Below are 20,050 nucleotides of genomic sequence, written 5' to 3'. Positions count from 1 at the left end.
GGTTTGAGCACTGTTCTTAAGGGATAAGTGAATTCAAACTCAGCAAGCCCAATACAATAAATTTGTAGATAGTGGGTAGAAGAACTAAGCTTTAATGAGTGTAACAACAGTTGAAGATGATTTAGAGAATGAATAAGTAAAACAAATATGGACTTGAGCAAGCAATTCAATCCTCGGCATTAGTTCGAGGAGCTTCAACTTGTTATTTCTTGAGTGACAGTGACAATGGTTACAAAATTAGTTCAGATTGCTACAATGTTTTATCTGGTAAGATCTCCGATCCTTTTTCTTAGAGCTCCTTCTTCCTTATATACTACTTTCCTCCTTCATCTCCACCATACACGTGCAGGTCAGATCTGTTGTTGTTGATCTTTGTCACATCAACCTCCTCCCAAAGCTTTTAGGTAGTAGTTGTGAGTTTGAAAAGCCAATGCTCAGATATCATTTCCACATTAATGAGGCTAGAGGATTAGTTGTGGAGCATTTAATGTGGAGGCAGCAGCTTTTCCCTGGAATTGCTCTACCGCCATGCTCCGGTGTGCTTACTTGTTGTACTTATCTTTTTCCTTGGAGTGCTTTGGAAGATTGTCTTTGCCGGTAAATCACTTTTCTTCTACCTTGGCTTTGGCTAGCCAAGGACTATCCTCGGCACGGTTTCTTGGGTTGCATGATCACCACTGTCTTCTTTATATACGATTATAGGCCTCGGCATGGGCCTCAGGCCCAGTGCAAAAGGTGCAAAAGGTGGATGTATATCACTGGGCAAAAGGTGGGTGTGCCCATATATATATATATGAATATATATATATATATATATATTTTTTTTTTTTCTTCATTCCATTAGGAATAAAAAAAAATGATTTTTTGTTTGTTTAGAAATGTCGTTTTTGAAATAATTGCAATTTAGGTTGGATGGTTTTGGTTTTGGATTAAAATTTAGCAAGCAAAGGCCTATAGTAATGAACAATTCTCTAGGTTTAAAGTTTATTCTCACACTTTGGAATCAAATATATAAACTAATTATTTTTTACTTTTAGATTTTTGGGTTTTAACAATTTCTTTAATCTAATTTGGTAATGATCTTTATTTATTTATTTTTTATTATTATTATTAATGGAATGATTAATGTGTTAATTTTCTTGAAACTTTAAGGGAGGAGAACTGTCATTTACCTTAAGTTTTGAAGTAGAGTGTCAAGGGAGGTTTTTGTAATTTACCCCAAGATTTGTACAAAAATTTATTTATTTTCCCATATTTAATTGTGTTTGAAAATTTATAGAAAAACATTCCTTTACATTTGGCTGATATAAAATATCACAAACTTTCCAATATTTATAAATATATTGAAAATAAAAACTTTAATTCACCTCTTTAAAATATAAATACAAACAACTAAAATCAACCTAAAGATGAGAATAATCAAAATGAAATTATTCGAACTTACTTTAATAAACACAATCAAAATAAGTTTGTGGGAGTGTCATTCCCACAAAAAAAATAAATTTCAAACAAAATTATTGAAAATTTACATTAATAAACATTGATGGTGAAGTAAAAATTGGATGGTCTCCAGTTTGTCCATAGTGTCGTCCAAGACCAAAAATGTCGTCTAAGTGCAAGAGGGTCGTCCAGCGTGAAGTCACCTAGACGACCCCCCAACACTTAGAGATTTTCAGAGTGAATCTATATCCAAAAGCTTATATTTCGGACCACATTCTACTATTCTGAAGTAAGAGCAAAATTCTTATTCATCACTCTAACTTCTCACTAAGTTCTTAACTTCTAATAGCAGTTGTAGAAGTTAAGTCTGAACCTTCTAACTTCCATCCACGTTAAGGAAGTTACTAAACAAGTAACCACTCCAAAACTCACTATAAAAGGACTCAGCCATATCAAACTAAGGGAAGTTTTCACCACTCATAAAATTAGAATTCCTAAGTTTAAGAGAGAAAACTAACTTTAGCATTGGAGGGTTCTTGGCCGATTCACCCGATCACCTTTGATCTTGTGCTTCTTTCTTTTCAGGCCTTCCAAGCAACCATAAGCCCATTAAAGTCCGGAGCATTCAGCCTACTGATTTTCTGTACATCATCAATTGGCGCCATCTGTGGGAAGGTTAAATTTGTGTTTTGCAATTTATCTTTCTTTGACAAAAGAATGTATGGTCCGAACAAGGTCAATAGCCACTAGTCTAGGCCACCAAGAGAGTGGAAACGCTTCCAGCCACCCCAATCGACTCAACAATCTGCACCTACTGTGCAACCACCTTTCGTCCAACAAATGCAGTCCATGGTAGCCTCATGGCAGAGTTAACCGTCAGAATCAAGAGTTAACTTGGGAGATCAATCAAAGAAGGCAACGTCATGAACGGTGTGTGGAAGGGCAAACTCAAAGTCAAGAAAGTAGAGAAGGAGAAAATGTTAAGCGTGAGAATCACTCAAGGGGTACCGTTTCACGCAGGGTGCCACATTTGAAAAATGAGATGGATCAAATGAGGGGAGCCATGGACGAGAAGAGGGAAAATATGAGAAGGACCAATCATGTAGATGATTTAGTTCATTGAACTGATTCCTTTTTCATAACATCCATCAACAGTCATCCCCTGCCTTCCAAGTTCAAGATGCCTATGTTGGACTAATATAATGAAACACGTGACCTATGTGATCACATTGCTACTTTCAAGACCACGATGCACCTTCAAGGGGTTCTAGACGAGATAATGTATAAGGCCTTCCCAACCACCCTTGAGGGACCAACACGAGTGTGGTATAGTAAGATACCTCCAAATACCGTTAGTTCCTTTGAGGAGTTGAATAAGTTGTTCGTCAATAACTTCATTAGAGGTCAAATGCATAAGTGCTCCTCATCCAGCCTGCTGACTATAAAGTAAGGAGATAATGAAAATTTGCGATCCTTCATTACCCGCTTCAACAAGGAAGCCTTGACGGTGGACGAGATGGATCATGGGCTGTTGTTAGTAGCCTTCCGCAATGGAGTTAGTTCAGATTTATTCATCCACAAGTTCTATGATCAAGAACCACAGACCATGGCTGAACTCGTCCATTCAGCCCAAAACTTCATGAATACAGAAGATGCGATCATTGCCAAGAAGAGGAAGAGAGCAGAGCGGATGAAAGCGGAGCTCCCATGTCATTCTAAACAAGGCCCTCATCCAAAGAAGGCCCAGACGGAAGAGAAAAAGGATAGAGACAATAGGAAGGCAAGTTTGTATTTAGTACGAAGTCTGCATTACACACCATTGAACGTTTCGCTTGATCAAGTGCTTATGCAAATCAAGGACGACCCATCCTTGAAGTGGCTAGAGAAGATGAAGGGAGATCCTAATAAGCACAATAAGAACAAGTATTGTCGCTTCTATAGAGATCACGGGCATGACACGAACGAATGCTATGACTTGAAGTAACAGATTGAGAATCTCATCAGGCAGGGAAAGTTGAGGAATTTTCTTGGACGAGATCATAAGGATGAGAAGTTAAATGGGAAGGTAGAAAAGTCATCGCAGCCCTTACTTGGAGATATAAGAGTTATTGTAGGAGGAACTTCAGTAGGATGATCCTTCAAGTCAAGGAAGACCTACTTGAAGGGGGTGTAGAACATCTAACTCTCTGAATGACCACCAAGGATTGAAGGGGCAGACGAGTAGGCTATCACCTTCACGGACGAAGATGCTAGAAGGGTCCATCATCCACATGACGATGCAATCATCATAACTTTGCTCATTGTAGACTACACAACTAGAAGGGTGCTAATAGATAATGGGAGTTCAACAGATATCCTATATTATCCAGCCTTCTAGTAGATGAGGTTTGGAAGAGATCAATTTCGTCCAGTGAATGCACCCCTAGTTGGATTCAAAGGAATGAAAGTACAACCAGTGGGCATTATTACTCTACCAGTCATGGTAAGGGCATATCCACAATAGATAGTTAAAGAAGTGAATTTCCTCATCGTAGATTGCTCGTCTTCTTACAATGCCATCATTGGACAACCAACTTTGAATAATTGAAAGGCAGTGACATGCACCTACCACCTATCTGTCAAGTTTCCAATAGATTATGGAATAGGACAGGTACAAGGAGATCAGTTAACAGCTAGAGAATGCCACGTAGCCATGTTGGCTATGGGTGAGCATGTGCAGACGATGAATATATAAGAAAGAAGGGTTGCTGCAAAACCTACTAAAGTACTGGAAAACGTTCCTCTAGACGAAAGTAACCCTAAGAGGTTTACCAAAATTGTAACAAGCATGGAAGAGAAGACGAAGCAAGACCTCGTCTAGTTCTTAAGGAAGAGCATTGATGTTTTCGCGTTGAGTCATGAAGACATACTAAGGATTGATCCAAGTGTCATTACCCATCATTTGAATGTGTATCCCTCCTCCAAGCCCGTCCGTCAGAAAAAAAAAGGGTTTTCACTCCAGAATGAGATAATACTATCAAGGAAGAGGTCCAGAAGTTAACCACAACAAAGTTTAATCGGGAAGTTTATTACCTGGATTAGTTAGCTAATGTGGTGATAGTCAAGAAGGCTAATGGCAAATGGAGAATGTGCGTGGACTTCACCAATTTAAGCAAGGCTTGCTCCAAGGATAGCTATCCATTGCCACGTATTGACCAGCTGGTAAACTCAATAGCGAGTCATAAATTGCTAAGCTTCATGGACGCTTTCTCAGGTTATAACCAGATAAGGATGGACGAGGTAGATCAAGAGAAGACATCCTTCATTACCAGTCAAGGCTTGTTTTGCTACAAAATAATGCCCTTCAAATTGAAGAACGTGAAGGCAACCTATCAGAGGTTGGTCAATCATATGTTTCGTCTACTAATAGAACGGAATGTAGAAGTATACGTGGATGACATGTCGATAAAAAGCTTGGACGAGAAGAAACATCTGGACAACCTTCAGGAGACTTTTGACACGCTTAGAGGATATAACATGAAGTTGAATCCAAGCAAGTGTGCCTTTGGAGTTTCATTAGGGAAATTCCTAGGGTTTATGGTTTCACATAGGGGAGTCAAAGCAAATCCTGATAAGATCCAAGCAATATTGAACATAGAGCCACCAAGGAATATCAAGGAAGTCTAGTCTCTCACTGGATGAGTTGCTGCCTTTAACAGGTTTGTCTCAAAAGCTACTGAAAAATGTTTGTCATTTTTCAAAGTTCTCAAGAAGGCATTTGAATGGATAGACAAATGTCAGAAGGCCTTCCAAGACCTCAAGGCCTATCTCACAATGGCTCCTCTGCTAAGCCTGTTTATACTAGGTGAGAAATTGTATTTATACTTAGCAATGTCCCCACATTTAGTGAGTTTGACATTAATTAAAGAAGAATGGAAGATGCAAAAACCTGTTTATTATACAAGTCGAGCACTAAGGGGAGCAGAGGGACGATATCCTATGATGGAGAAGCTAGCCTTTACACTAATAACAACTTCTAGGAAGCTAAGGCATTACTTCCAGGCTCATGTCAAGAAGGTAATGAATAAGTTGGAAGTTGCAGGACGACTAATCCAATAGGCCATAAAACTTAGTGAGTTTGATATTAGGTATCAACCAAGAAGTGCGATAAAAGCTCAAGCATTGGTAGATTTCATTGCATAATTCACTCCAAACCATGGTGATCTAGACGAGGTGGATGAAGCTAAGAGATGGGTTGTCTATGTAGATGGTTCATCCACACAATATGCAGGAGGTATAGGAGTTATACTGAAATCTCCAGAAGGGGATAAGTTAAAATATGCAGCCCGTTTACAGTATCAAATGACCAACAATGAAATTGAATATGAAGCCCTCCTTAAAGGGCTAGAATTGGCCAAGTCCTTAGGGTCAAGGTCAATACTTGTCCAAGGAGACTCTTAGTTGATCATAGGTTAAGTGAATGGAACATGTGAAGCTAAAGAAGAACAGATGAAGAAGTATTTCAATAAAGTGAAGCGGTTTGTTAAGAAATTTAAGGAAGCTAGTTTTCTTCAAGTTCCAAGGGAGGAAAATATGGAAGCAAATGCCTTAGCAAAGGCAGTGTCGGCAGATGGGTCGGTGGATGAGTATGACAAAGTCCAATACATGCCAAGCATAGATCTTTCAGAGGTGCAGCAAATTGAAGGAGAAGAAAACTAGATGACCCCAATAGTGGCTTACCTCAGGGATGGAAGGCTTCCAGAAGATAGGGACGAAGTTAGAAAGCTAAGGATCAGAGCGGCTAGGTATGTCCTCATAGATGAGGTGTTATATAAAATAGGCTTCTTTCAGCCTTGCCTAAGGTGTTTAACTCCAGACGAATCAAATTATGTATTGAGGGAAGTTCATAAAGGAGCATGTGGAAACCACTAAGGAGCAAGAGCTTTCACCCATAAGATCATTCGTGCAAGTTATTACTAGCCGACCTTTCAGGAAGATGGTAAGGCTTATGTTAAGGTGTGTGATCAGTGTCAATGCTTCAGTAATATCCCTAGACGACCCTTGGAGTACATTACTCCGATGATGAGCCAATGGCCCTTTGTACAATGGGGAATAGATATCTTGGGTCCCTTTCCAATAGGAACCAGGCAAATGAAGTTTTTAGTAATGGGGATTGATTACTTCACTAAGTGGGTGGAAGCTAAACCCTTAACAAAAATTACATAGCAAAACGTCAAGAACTTCTTCTGGAAGAACATCGTTTGCCGATTTAGGGTTCTTAGGGTACTAGTGTCAGATAATGGAAGGCAGTTTGATAACACACCCTTTAGAGATCTCTGTGAGCAACTTGGAATGAAGAATCATTATTCCTTACCCTCCCACCCACAAGCAAATGGACAAGTTGAAATTGCAAACCGATCCTTATTGAAGATCATTAAGACTCGACTTGAAGGGGCAAAGGGAGTATGGCTAGACGAGCTACCGGGTGTTTTATGGGCCTACAGGACGATTGTTAGAATCCCTACAGGGGAAACTCATTTCAAACTAGCTTATGAAAGTGAAGCAGTCATACCTGTAGAAGTACACATGGCTAACCACAGGGTGATGAAGTATAAAGACGAGGAAAATGAAGAACAACTTCGTCTTAACCTTGATTTGATAGACGAGGTAAGGATGGATGCAAAACAGAGAACAACAAGGTATAAAAACCTCATGGCCAGACAATATGATGCAATGGTGAAACCTAGGCGCTTCAACGTTGGGGACCTCATCCTAAAAAGGGTCTCCTTAGCAATCAGAAACTCGGCCCATGGAAAACTGGGGCCTAATTGGGAAGGACCCTATAAGGTTATCAATTGCAAAAGATGAAGATCATATTACTTAGAAGCCCTAGATGGATGAAAATTAGAGCACCCCTGGAATGTTGAGCATTTAAGAAGATATTATCAGTGAAGTATCAGCTTAGATGAGCATCATCCTAGACGAGTTTAAGTTCTGTGTTACTTTCCTTATGTTTATTTCTGTTTGTTACTAGTGCTACATATTTTTTAGTATTTTAATTCCCTAAAGTGCACTAGTTTCCAACTTGTGCACTGTTTATGGACGAAGTCATGATGGACAAAGTTATGATGGACGAAGTTATGAACTTAGTCCATTTGTACATAAGTATTTTCAATTCCCTGAAGGCACCAGCTTCTAATCATGTGCCATGCTTGTGGACAATATTTATGTTATGTATATACAGTTTGGATTTCCAATGTATATAAAGTTGTGTGAATTTTCAATCTTAATATTGTTGAAGTTCTCATTAAAGCTAATCCACAAGAAGGCTAAAGGCCCAAGACGAGCAAAATCTTTGGATGCAAGGATGTAATGTCTATTAGCTTTCCTTAAATAAGGTAAAAGCAAAGTAAAATAAACTTAAGGTATCTTCATCTAACTAATGGACGAGGCAAAGCGTGCATGCAAGAATATTCAAAATCCACAGATAGATGTAACCAGCTAAACAATCCAATCTTTGGATGAGTAAATGCTAGAAATGTCTTGCCCAAAGACGAACAATGAGCTGTCCAACCTAAGGACGAAGATTAATGCAAGCTATAAGTCAAACCTATGGACAAAGAAAGCTGGCAATAGAAATTCCATTCATAAACGAGTTACACTTGTAAAATATAATGAATGGTAGGATGTTGAGCATGAAAAAGTTATCCTAACATGGACGAACTAAATGCCTTCACAGGTGGACAAACCATACTTAAAAATCATAGGATAAAACATGGATGATGTAAACAAAAGAAAATTCGTTCATGCACAAAATATAATATGTTCAACAATGAATAAAGAATGAAGATGGAAATAAATATTTATTCATAAAACTCTAAAAAGGGTAGATGATCATTGTCCAAAAACCCTTATACTGTTTAGGCCAATGAAGGCTATTGTATCTGTCATACGTCCATAAACTTGGACGAGAGAATTGTCCTTGAATAAGTTTTAAAATAAAAGCCCAAAACAATGGGCGTTCCCAATGAAATAAGAAAATAAATTTAAAGAAAATATGAAAATTACTAAGATAAACGACTAAGGGCATTCTCCCCAGACTTTGTGTCATCCTTGGCGAGCTCAGCATTGTCTTTGACAAGCTCAGTTGAAGTATAGTCCACGATGTTGACGTCTTCGAAGCTCGTCTAAACTAAGGAACTTTCTGTTGCAATAGGAACTTTGAAGAAGTCAAAGTCCATCTCAGGGTAGGCCTCATTTGCATCAGAGCGAAAATCTTCATAGCCAGCAACATAATGTTGATCTAGACGATTGGTGAAGTCGTTTGACTTCATGAAAGTTGCAATGGCTTCTTTCTTGGTATTCTCCAAGGACGAAGTGAACCCTTGACATTTCACTTCAAGGTGATTGATACGAGTCTCCTTCTCAATGGAGTCTGTCTTGAGCTCTTCTACTTGATTCCTTAATTCCTTCTCTATTCCCTGAAGATGAGTGAGCTCCTCGGTTAGCCTGATTCGTTTCCCCTTCTTCAAAAGAAGCTCGTCCTTCAATTCTTTGTTCTTCGTCCTAACGGCCTTAGCCTCGTCACAGAGCTTCTTGGCTTAGCTGGACGCAATGTAAAACTTTGCCATGGCCTAAAAAATAGATGGATGAAGGAGAGTTATAAATTTTCCTTAAATTTCTTAGAGAAATGAAATAAGAGTAATGAGAAAAATACATACCTTGAAAAGATCGTGGATGGCAAAGCATTCAAAGTCTCTTACTGACATGTCATAACATGCACTCACCTCTCTTTCAAAGATGATCCCTTTAAACGTCTTCTAGGCATGATCTTCGTCCAATAACAAGTTAGGAGGACGTTTGGTTAGAATTGAAGGATGAACTTTATGAGGAACTTTGGCTAAAAGGGAGTAGGATTTTCAGGTTGGACAACTGAAGGAGAAGTTTAAGGGGGCATCAGGTTCACTGCCTGGTCGTCCAGGTCTACCAGCGTGTCATGAGGCTTTGAAACTTTGGGAGAAGGGGTCTTGTCAGATTTTTGCTTCTTATGACTACGGCATCTTGGAAGGTTTCCAAGGTCTATATTGCTTGAAACACTTTTCCTCTTCCCAGTAGTAGCTTGAATAGCAGACTTTTGGACGGTTAATGGAGTTGGCTCGTCTTGAACCTAGACGTCTTCTTCTTCTTCTTCTTCAGTGCCACTAGCCACATTCTTGCCTTTATTCTCCTTCATGGTGGCTAGCCCTGGGATGAAGAAAGATAAAAGAAAAAAAAAGTGTAAAAGAAGATGGGCGACACTTACTTCGACAAGTAGTCTCCTCGTGTGCAAGGTTCTCCTAAGTAGGCTCAGGACCAAGCCTCCAAACAGCAAGACAACGTAAAGTCACCAAGCTATGGAAAGACCTCTCAGGATGAGCATGAGCCCTATCAATAATACACTCCAAGTAAAACTTGTCCAAGCTTGGACGAGTAATGGCTGCACAAATGAATAACATGGTTAGACAAGGAAAGAAATAAATAAAATAGACGAAGTAAAGGATGAAAGACATACCCTTAGGACGAAGACAACCTAGGGCACTGGTAAAAGGAGGAAATGGGGTAATATTTACATCATATGGGTCCCTAGCCCAATTTCCAGAAATGAAGAAAAATTCTTTCTTCCAAGACCTATTTGAAGAACTACGACCCCTAATCACACTAAATTGGGGGCCCCTAGACGAGAACTGGTAAAAATCAGCAAATTGTTTGATTTTTGAGGGTTTATAGCAAAAGAGGAACTCGTCCACTGTGATTGGACAGTTCCCCTCAAACACTTCATGCCATAGCACTTGCATGACCACTATCGTCCTCCATCTATTAGGGTTAAGTCGATTTGGTCCAATACCCAACCTATGGAAGAGGCCTCTACAAAAAGAGTTAAAGGGAAATCTAAGACCTGCTAATAAATAAGAGGCATATACACCAAAACCAAAAAGAGGAGAATAACAACATTCTCCACTCTTAGGTAGGTGAGGTTTGAACTTAAAAGGAATTTGGTATCTACCTACAAAGGTTGTTAATCTATTCACATCTAAGATGGACGCAACTTCTGGAGCATAGCTATAGATAACTTTAGCATCTTCCTCCTCATCTTAAGGGGGACTAGATGACTTACCTCTTCTAGATGAGCTAGCCTCAGTCCCAGAAGCTGCCCTATGTTGCATCTCCTCCTAGAAGTCCTTTAAAGGAAATCTAGGGACCTCAGAGAAATAATACTCTTCTTGGGAACTACTGTCGCTACTACTTTCATAACTACCACTACTATTATTTGATTGAACTTGATACTTGTCTATCGCTTTTTCAATACTACCACAAAACGCAGACATATTTATAAGAATATATAGAATTTCCTAAAGACAAAAACCTAAGAATGAAGAAAAGAGAGTACCTGACGTGAGACTAAGGACAAGGACAACTAAACTAGGCTCTTAGACGAGATGACAGAAGGGAAAATATCAGAAAAGTGAGAGGGTAAGAGAGAGAATGTACATATTTATAGGCCCTATGGGTAGGTCAATGAAACAACGTGGACCAACCAGAAATTGACACGTGGCACGTCCCCTTGAAAAACAAATCAACATAACAGGTTAATCAATAAGATTGTGACACGTGGCGTAATTTGAGACGACAAAATTCAGCCAAAAAAAAGAACACCATGTGCCACATCAATTGACCATTGGAGCATCGAAACGTGTCAAAAGTAAAACAATGAATCAAAATTCTGCTACGGTATCCAGGATGACCCCTGGACAATGGGGCAACTGACGGTGAAGCAAAAAAAATTAGATGGTCTCCAGTTCGTCCATAGTGTCGTCCAAGACCAGAAAGGTCGTCTAAGTGCAAGAGGGTCGTCTAGCGTGAAGTCACCTGGACGACCGCCCAACACTTAGAGATTTTCAAAGTGAATCTATATCCAAAAGCTTATATTTCAGACCACATTCTACTATTCTGAAGTATGAGTAAAATCCTTATTCATCACTCTAACTTCCCACTAAGTTCTTACTTTCTGATAGCAGTTGTAGAAGTTAAGTCTGAACCTTCTAACTTCCATCCACATTGAAAAAGTTACTAAACAAGTAACTACTCTAAAGCTCATTATAAAAGGACTCTGCCATATCAAACTAAGGGAAGTTTTCACCACTCATAAAATTAGAATTCTTGAGTTTAAGAGAAAAACTAACTTTAGCATCTGAGGGTTCTTGGCATGTTCACCCCGGTCACCTTTGATCTTGTGCTTCTTTCTTTTCAGGCCTTCCAAGCAACCACAAGCCCATTGAAGCCCGGAGCATTCAGCCCACTAATTTTCTGTACATCATCAAACATAATCTAAATATAAAATAAAATAAATAAAACAATTAACAAAAACTATCAACTAAGTTTACACATTCACACACATAATCAAAAACACTTGAAACTCCAAAAGCACACTTAAAAATTGTTTTAATGCAATCTTTAAAAAAAATGTTTGGAGGCAATTCCTAAAATTGTTAGGCATACTTGGTCATTTTAGAGGTTTTTAGTTGTATTTTTATCATTTAATCAAATCAGATTATATGATTGTAATTTGGCCTTTGCCAAAAAAAAAAACAAAAGAGAGAGAGAGAGAGAGAGAGAGAGAGAAAGGAAATTTGGCCAAGAAAAAGGAAAAAGTCACTTGCCAAGATTTGTATTAATTCACTCTATTAAATTATTGATCCTGCTATCAGACTTACGAAGAATATTAACCTATAGATTTTCTTTTAAAATATATGTAATCTGATCAAGAATGCTTTGGTTTGTTGAGAGTATTATAATGCAGCAACATGAAGAGTTGCCCAGCAAGAAAGCATTTTGAGAGATACTAGGAAGATTGTTCAATGCTTATTGTCACTTATGTGTATGAGCATAACCATTCACACACATGAGTTAGGCCTTTTGTGTGTGGGTTAATTAAGAGAGATGCTACATCCACAACATCCACAACAAATCATAAGTGACTAGTTGTTATTGGTTCAAATTTGAATTTATCATTGAGATTACTTTTTTGCCCCAACAATAATAACCCGTAACAACCTGCCACTTAGGATTTGTTGTAAAAATGTTGTGAAAATGTTGTAGATATAGCATTTCTCGTTAATTAATAACATTGAACCAGTAAGTAATTTTCCCATTTCCCATGTAGTATAAATTTTCCCCAAAAAATAATAATAATAATAATCAAGATTACTATCATCTCAATCTACCCATACATGAGAACTTCTTGGATATCCTTTAAAGGGGAGAAAAGACTCCAAAAATTCTACTACAAACTTTTCAAATTCAACTAAATTTGAATTATGTTTTGTTATAAAATTTTCCTATATATAATGTGACTTAACTCATCACTAATAATGGAAGGATTTGTTGTAAGTTAAATAGGATTTCTAAGTCTTGTTCAGCTTTTTGGATAAGTTTGGTTTAAGCCACAAATCAGAATTTTTTAAGGCCTTTTGTATCGCATTTGGCTTAAAAATTTCCAGAGCTCTTTCTCGAGGACCAAAGTAAATATTTTCCCCATTTGTTAAATATATTTTTCTTAATTACTCCATTCATAAATAATCTTCAGCCTCGCAATCAAAGATTCTCTTATCTTATGACTGATATATAATTCTATGTTCAATTCTCTTTATTAACATGACCAAATATGTCTACACAATGTATCGAATGAAAATTAATATTTGGTTCTATTCCAAGCTGTTTGAGCTGACCAGTACCAAAATTTCTTGCTAACATAGATACTAGAATTGTCAATGTTCTTGCTGGTATGAGAACGAGTTTGCGTATGTCTATGAAAAGATGGTGGTTCAAGTGAGAATTATCGTTGTAATCACATCTCAATTGCATGTATAAGGTTATTGAATGAATAAAATTAAAATATCAACAATAAAGCATAATCCAGTAAAGTTTATCAGGAATTTGAGTTATAGTGCAAGACCAAAAGAATTAGTTAAACCCCTTTAAAGTAGATCTTGTGCATGAAAATCCCCCCCCCCCCACCCCCCCCCCCCAATAGAGACTTTTCATTAATTTGATTTTTTAGGAGTATAGAAACTTTATGATGAATATTTTATAAATGGTTATTGTGTATATGAGAGCTTTTGGAGCATATAAAGCCTTTAGTTATTGTAGTAGGTTTTTTTTTTTTGGCCTACACTGAGCTTCCATACCACTCAAAATTTTCCATTTAAACAGTTATACTAATTAGATACCTTTGTGGATTGAATTGAATTTAATTACTTCTTGAGTGGAATTGATGAGATATTTAATTTATTTTGAAAGTGATATTATTTTATTTTATGATTTCTATAAAGAAAATAAATAAAAGAAGAAGTAACGTGAAGAGTTATTTTTGTGGGTTATTCATATTTTAACTTTTAATCTCCTTATCAGTTAAGGAAATGATAAGAGATTAAAACCTATTTGGATTAGGAGTTTAAGTGTTATTGGAATTCTTTAGAGTTTTAGCCTATCTAAACAACCTTAATATGAGTTTAAGTGGGAATTAAAGTCTTGGAAGCTTATTTAAGTTTTATAAGCTTCTTAAATGGTAAAGAGATAAGTTTTAGTAGGTTTTAAATTCCTGCCCAAGTAGGAAACAGTTTTAATGTGTAAAGCTGAAAGGTAAATTAGTGTTTAATTTGTGAATCGTAGAGAGAGAGAGAGAGAGAGAGAGAGAGAGAGAGAGAGAGAGAGAGAGAGAGAGAGAGAGAGAGAGAGAGAGAGAGAGAGAGAGAGAGAGAGAGAGAGAGAGTGTAAAATTACATGAAACAAAATTATGCATCCGTGTGGTCATGTGGTCAGGTATATCTCTCTCTCAAACATTCATGGAAATAACCTACAATGCTAGAGTAGTTTAATAGATTTGCTTTAATATTCCATATGAACTCTTGAATTAGGTGATAAGCTTTTGAGTGATTAGTTGCTAGAGCTTACACATTGGTAGTGGGGCTGGTCTAATGAATCATGTAATCTATATCATGGTCAAGTTTCTAAACTTTTGTCAATACATGGTTCAGGCTACTAGGTCCTATAGGTAAAAATTTCTTTGTATACCTATAGTTTTCTTTCTGTCTTACGGGTAGGAAAATCCTTGGATACTATATATATATATATATATATATATATATATATAATTAGGGTTAATATGATCTACAAGCATAAGCTTATTTGGAAGTCAATCTGGTACTGGGAAAATTTCTAAATGACATAGATATCTACATATTCGGCTCATTAGAGTTGTTTACTAGGTATTGATTTTGGAAAATTTGATAAAGCAATTGAGTACTAAATAAGTTGTAGTTTCAGAATAAGTTGTGGGATACAAATTTTAAGAGTAAAATTTATATTTTCATTGCTGCCTTAGATTATCCATTCTTATTGAGTTGTCTTGTCCTTATTTAGGTTCTAGTTGACATTGATTCAGATAGTTGAAGTAAAGCTTGGTTTAGCAACTAGAGGTAAGTGGACTTTAAAACATAACGTCGCTCAAGATGTGTATAATTATTTATATACATATTTGCAAAAGTGAAGTTTCAAAAACTTATACCATTATCAATGCTTTATACACATACCTGAATTTTATTATTTCTTGTGTGTTATTTTGAAATTGTATATGTTAAGACTGACTCAAAAACTATATTTTTGAGAAAGTATTCATTATATGATATATGATTTGTATTGAAAATAATGTGATAAGGTAAGAATGTTTTCAAATGGTCAGCTAAACAATCTACAACCTTTGCCAACACAGGATTAACTGTTGGTCTTCGAGCGAAGTAATGTTATTGTGGTGTGCAGTGTTATCGTTTGTTCTTTGAAGCCAGTGTTATTGTTTGCTCTTTGGAGCCAATGTTGCTTCTTTGAGGTCAGTGTTATTGTTTCCCATAGGAATCACCCACCAAGTGTTAGCAGTTTATGCCTTTGTCTAGCTAATGTTTAATGTTTTCCATATCAAATTATTGTTTTATTGTTATTGGCCTTTATTAGTAGAAAAATTGTTTATTACTATAATATATTGTTTCTACCTATTTAGTGTATTTTGGCCAATTAAAGTGATTATTATTTTATTTAATGATTACAGTGTAATACTCAAATGTCTTATTTTATTTTGGCTAATGTTTTGTAAAGCTTATATTTTGTCAATGATACTATTATTTTTGTTTCGAGAGACATCCTAATGTTATGTTGTTGGAAAAATACATGTTCGTATAGCATACAAGACATATGTAGCGGAAAATTAACGGATCTACTCTATTCGCAATTGATAACATGTATTATGCAAATTTCAGAATTCAAGAACAAGTGAGCCTACCTTGGTGTGGTGAAATTTAAAACCAAAGATTAGAAGTACTTGAGAACACTTTTAATCTTCACTCCAATTCTACTTTATGCCTAATAAGTGTGCTCTCTCAATCAGTTTCCAAGGGGAGAATAAGAGAGTGGCTTACACTCACATACACTCCATTTCATTCCTTATGAAAAACTCTTATGAAATTCTGTATGTTTCTTTCCTTATATTTAACTGATTATCTAATTGGATTAGCCTTTTGGACCATTCTAATTGGGTTTTAGTATGTGGTTTGGAGCGGGATAAAAAAGGAACAAATAAGACTCTGTGCCCGTTTGTTTCAGCTTTTAGGGGTTGACACACGCGTTTGTCTAAAAGCTGGACGGAAATATGCGTTTGGTGAAGTAGAAACGCAACTTTTATATAAAAGTTGCATTTTGGACGAAGGCATAAACGCGCAAGACAGTTATGGACCTTTGGAGGTCCATAAACAAAAAGTCGAATGCGCATTTGAATGGTATCCGTTGGGCTCTGCAGAAAAATACCAAATTACCCTTGATAAATGGCTTCAGTTCTCATGCGGTCCTCATTCCTCTCATCTCATCTCTCTGCTCTGCCCTCTCAATAACAAATTTCCAAATCCAAACACAAAAAAATCTATAACAAATTCCCAAATCAACTAAGGAAAAAAAAAAAATCAATCCCTTGTATGGGTGTTACAGACGATGTGCTAAGAGAAAAGGGGGGAAAAAAAAAAAGAAAAAAAGAAAAGAGGAAGAATGACTGAAGGAGAGCTCTGTGAGTCTGTAGAATGTTCTGGGAAAAACAAAGAGCAAAAAAGAGTAAAGGAAAAAAAGAAAAGAGTAAAGGTATATTTTTAGTAAAGGAAGAAAGGAAGTGCTAAGAGAAAAAAAAAATAAAAGAAAAAAAGGAAGAAGGAGAGCTGGAACGTTTTGAGTTTGGAGGAAGTAGTAGATTGCAAAAGAGGAAAGAAGTAAAAAAAGAAAAGTGGAAGGGTATGTGTGTGGAGGAGAAAAAACAAAGGGAAAAGGGAAAAAAGAAAAAGAAATGCGGTACGTGTGTGGAGGATAAAAAAATAGGGAAAAAAAGGAAAAAAAAAAGAAAAAGAAATGGAATCACAATATTTTCACAATAAATTTTAAGTGGTATGTTATTATTAGCTAATATTGGTGTGAAAAAAAATAATTTTTTTAGAAAGAGTAAAATAATTTTAATAGCACGTTCAAATTAAAACCAGTATCAATTTTTATCACAATATTTTCACAATAAATCTTAAGTGGTAGGTTATTATTAGCTAATATTGGTGAGAAAAAAATAATTTTTTTAGAAAGAGAAAAAAATAATTTTAATAGCATGTTAAAATTAAAATCAGTATCAATTTGTATCACAATATTTTCACAATACTTTCACAATAAATCTTAAGTGGTAGGTTATTATTAGCTAATATTGGTGAGAAAAAAATAATTTTTTTAGAAAGAGGAAAAAATAATTTTAATAGCATGTTAAAATTAAAATCAGTATCAATTTTTATCACAATATTTTCACAATACTTTCACAATAAATTTTAAGTGATAGGTTATTATTAGCTAATATTGGTGAGAAAAAAATAATTTTTTAGAAAGAGAAAAATTGATTTAAGTATGATGAAGTAGTTGATTTAAGTATGAACCAAACTCACATAAAAAAAAAAAGTATGAAATAAACTCCTTTATATATACATTGTCCTTTTTGGTAATTTATCCCTCAAACTGCCACTTTTATAAGTACTAGCCAAACACTCAACTTTTTCAAAAAGCACTTTTTAACAGTTTTTATCAAACACTCAGTTTTTTGAAAATGCACTTTTTCATTATGCATTTTTTGAAAACTTCATTTTTTCATTATGCACTTTTACAAAAAGCTGAACCAAACTCACCATCTAGCTCCAATGGGCTTTGAGTTTTTCTATTAACTCTTGACAAGTCTAAAGTTATCATTAAATATAATTAATACTACTATATAAATATAATTGCACTTTAGACCTTATTAATAAATTATATCTCAAAACTTTATTATACATGCAACCCCTTTATAAAATATTCATACATCTTAATTCATACATGCAACCCCTTTATAAAATATAATTAATACAAAGTCATGCATGTAGATTGCCACTTTGAAGATTACTACATCTTAATTCTTAAGTACCCGGTTTAATCATTTAAGTTATTCATCATATATTTATGAAATCTAATTTCATAAATATATACTTTAGTAACTCCTTACTAAAGTAGTTAGGCTTAACATTCTGAATAACCAAACCCATTAAACTTATCTCAAGTGAATATTTTATATCTCCATTAAGAGATTATGAATTCCATATTGAGAATATATGTTCCATCAACACTAAATGTGGCTGCCTAACATACTGAGGCTTTGATCGTGACTTTAGATCTCACTCCTGATATATCAAAGCAACTTACACTTTATGATTAGGTCCATTATTCTCCTAGGATTAAAAGTTCATGTAAATAGAAGTCGTGAGATTTATTATTCATTTGACAGTCATTAGGAGAATAATAAATCCCATAGCGGTTTAGTTCAATATATCTTAACTCTTAAAACATATCAACTAGAAGTCTTCACTTCTATGATCAAAACAAATCATCTTAGTTGATATGTTATAGTATTCGCAGATGAAATGTCCAATTTAATCATCGACTATGAATTAAAATTCTGAGTTTACAAAGAACTTGTGATTTATATCTTTTATGACTAAATCACATAAATCACATACTATGTATCTCATGGGCTATATGATAATGTCCAAATATTCAGGTTACCATTATTTTAGATAATAATTAAACAATTTCATTAATTATAACATTAAGTCATTCATAGCATCATACAATAAGATTTAAGGGCATTAGTCGTAACATATGTAATCTCTTATTGAGCTTCTAACTCACCCCCCTTTCTCCACCCTTTCAAATTAGAGCAGTGGAATGTCTTTTGGTGGTAGATTAGTAAAGCCATAGATTGAAGACTTCTTTTGGAACTATGTTAGTTGATGGACTATTTTATTATATTTTCTTAGAATAGTGAGTTTGGCATTTGTGAAACTCTTTGAGATTGTATTTGAAGACTTTATTGTTAAAGTTTTTGTGTTTTTATGGATTTTATAGGAAAGAGTTTGATGGTTTGGAGTTTATTTGTGGATATTTAACTATGCTCTGTTCCATTATATTACTATTGATTATTTATAAGATAGGTCGTGCATCTAAATCCTTGAAATGTGTTTGGGGTGTTACACTTTTGTGGATTGATCCATTTGTTCAATGGTTGGACTTATTATGCCCCTCACTCATTCTCATTAAAGTTATCCATAATAATAATTGATGGTGTCTAAAAAAATAGCCAACTCCTTATTCGTCCATAGATGTCGTCCATAGAAAAGGTAAGTCGTCCTTAGTTCACAAGGCATAGACTACCTGCCTGTCGTCCACAAAAACCTCTGGACGACGTCTACTAACTGATGTACCATTTCTCGTCCAACAACACATAGGACGAGACCAAGGCAGTTTTGACATGAAAAGATAACCGTTGTAGCGGTTATCAAGTTGTACGCTCCGGACTCCGTGAAATAGGGGGAAGTTATCCAACGGATAACCGTTTCCTAAACCTATAAAAGGAGATGAATCTTCGACAAGAAAAGGCTAAGTATTTCTTCTTTCCAGACAATATATTTCTTTAAGAGGAGAATTGCTAACTTCATCATCGGAGGATTTTTGACCGGCCAACCCCGGTCTCCTCTGATCTCTTATTTCTTATCTTTCATGCCCTCAACATCATCGTGATCCGTGCTGTTCAACTAACTGATTCCTTGATCGCTATCAGTTGGCGCCGTCTGTGGGAAAATATTGTTTTACAACTTTCTTCTCCTTGACAAAAAGTTGATGGTACGGACCAGATCGAGGGCTATCAGCCCAGGCCGTCAGGGAAGCAGAGATGCTTCGAGCAACCCTCACCGCGACCGCCAATCTGCACTGGTCATGTAGACTTCATCTGTCCAACACGTACAATCCATGGCGGCCGCAATGGCGGAGTTGACTATCCAAAACCAAGAGTTAAGAATGGAAATTAATCTAAGGAGGCAGACACGTGAAGAACGTGAAGGAGGAGGACAAACGCAGAGTCATGATGACAGAGAGAACACTGAGATTGGAAGTCAATTAAGAGGTACCACTTCACGAGCAGTACCACATTTGAAGGAAGAGATGGACCAGA

Source organism: Quercus robur, chromosome 7 (assembly GCF_932294415.1).
Source record: "Quercus robur chromosome 7, dhQueRobu3.1, whole genome shotgun sequence".
Taxonomy (NCBI): domain Eukaryota; kingdom Viridiplantae; phylum Streptophyta; class Magnoliopsida; order Fagales; family Fagaceae; genus Quercus; species Quercus robur.
The sequence above is the reverse complement of the archived record's forward strand: the minus strand, read 5'-3'. Positions refer to the sequence as shown.